Raw genomic sequence first — 2500 nt, 5'->3', positions numbered from 1 at the left:
TGTCGCGTCTTCGTCACCAGTCAGTTGAGAATATCCGCAACATTATACGGTCATTTCACTCCTTGAATGGAACAGAAAATTCTCTCTGTTGTATACTGTATTGTATTTGTGGTATCTTTTTTCATGATCTTTTCAAGAGTGAAATTTACATTCTTCCATATTTGTTTCATTGGCTTTTAGATGCAATGGATTCGTGTATCAAATCTCTCTCTCTCTCTCTCTCTCTCTCTCTCTCTCTCTCTCTCTCTCTCTCATGGTCACGGGACATCCTATTTGCCTTACTAGCATTAGCTAGTGAGATACATTATTTTGGACACGTCTTTTCAAACTGTGTACTTGGTAAGCAGTACACTATAGTGGATCGCAGTCAGAGGTGGAGTGAGGATGGATGAGCGAAAAAAACACTCATTTGGTCATATCAAAGTTCCATACAAAAGTGAACCTTCGTTTCCTATACTAATAAAAGCAGAAGCAGAAGCAAAAGCAGGACAGCCTCGTCCAGCAGGCAATCCTTTCTATTTTCATCCAGGCGAAGTAATGCATTAGCATCCAGAAGTGAAGAAATTTTGTTCACATTTATTGAATGACTTTTATTTCACCCCCAAACCTGACGAGGTGGGAATACCAAAGGCGTAAGACTTTCATAATGCGTTTGCCTCACTTTATCTAATTAGCATATATGTCACTTTACTGTACTTGATTGTTAGTCGACGATTGTGCATCGAAGTTGCTGTAAGAAAAGACAAAGAAAGAAATGAACGTAATGTATGTCAGCATACCCCTATAAAATATCTAACATCACTGAGATATGGGGATGAATATAGTTGGTTGGGACAGAAGGAGTAAGCTTCATTATTCTTACTTGACAAATCGATTTTGTTTATGGGGAAGTTGTTGTTTATCTTGGTCTGATATACGATGATATGAAGCTAAATTTACGATTCAAGAAATATGATTTAGTGTTACTTTGTTGGAAGTGAAGCCGGTTGGGAAGCAACACACCGTTCAGATTTAGTCTTGGGGTAACCTAAGGATGGGGTAGTCGGGGGGGGGGGGGGGGGGGGGGGGCTAGCAACCCCCCCCCCCAGTATGTAAGGATAAGGCTCCTAGGTTAGGTTAAGTGAGGAATCTTATGTTAGAGTTGGTGTTCTTGTCTTTTTCCCTTTAAAGTGTTGTTTTCCAGTTATAACTTCTGAAATATACACCCAGTTTGTCATAACGAACTACAAAGGCTATGTGAAACCTTACACATAGCAATTTCACATGCACACACACATACCCACATACGCCGAGTTTGTTTTCATGTTCAATGACAGATCGTTCTAAAGAGAAATATTACAGAATCAAATGCTATTATAAAGGTATGCTTTAAGAAATCTAGCTTCAAATATTTTACGAGAGAGAGAGAGAGAGAGAGAGAGAGAGAGAGAGAGAGAGAGAGAGAGAGAGAGAGAGAGAGGATTGCTGAACAACAGATATTTTGCTTAGGTGGCGCTGCAACTTTCGAGTGAGATGACATGACGTCATCTTTAAGGTGAAGAATGAATCCGAGGTTGTGTATTTGCAAAGCTCTTGTTACATTAAGGGGAGAAAGATATGGGAGTCTATTTTTTTTGAAAACAAGAGTGGGAGATTGGAAACAACACTATAGAAACAGTTTCTTGAATGGAATTAATTCATCTAGAGGATAACCAATGATAAACAAGGGAAGGAGATGGTGGAAAACACTCACAAAGTACAGCATTGACAAGAGTTACACATGTATCAAAGAAAAAGAAAAAATACAAGAATCCAAACTAGGCAATTGAAGGCTTATAAGGAGAAAGAAGACTTTCGAAAGAAAGAGTTTAGATATATGGAGGGAACAGAACCGAGTAATTGAAAAGGAAAACTTGTGAGACAAAGCTTTTGCTTCAATAATATTTCTCAAACACCAACACCAGTAAATTAGAATAGAAATCTGTTATATGACGAAGAGGAAGTAGTACAGACTGTAATGTCTATTTGTTTAATCCAGAGAATTATTACTCTTTTGCAGTAAAGATCTTAGTAATGCTGTAGATAATGTCTACTTTGAGATTTACCTTCCTAAATACCTTTTATGACAAACTTTTTTCAAGCAAAATCAGAAATTAAGATACACGTGGTCAAGAAGGAAGCTGGAAATACCATCAGCATCGTAAATCAATGGTCGAAAAGGACCTCAAATGACTCTTGGGGGGATCTTAACTAGAAGTGATATTTACGACACTATAAGTAAGAGAGGTTTAGGGCTGTCACGCTCCACTTTGGAACCTGTTAAGAAGTAATGATTCCTTAAAATAACTCTCTCTCTCTCTCTCTCTCTCTCTCTCTCTCTCTCTCTCTCTCTCTCTCTCTCTCTCTCTCTCTCTCTCCAAACTCGCACTAAGAGGGAAAAGAACACAGAAAAGAACCTTTGAAATAACCAAACGAAAATTTGACTTAATAAGGAAACCAGAAACCTTACAGAGATCAGAGG

This window comes from Palaemon carinicauda, chromosome 25, assembly GCF_036898095.1.
Source record: "Palaemon carinicauda isolate YSFRI2023 chromosome 25, ASM3689809v2, whole genome shotgun sequence".
Lineage (NCBI taxonomy): Eukaryota > Metazoa > Arthropoda > Malacostraca > Decapoda > Palaemonidae > Palaemon > Palaemon carinicauda.
Note: the sequence above shows the minus strand (reverse complement) of the source record.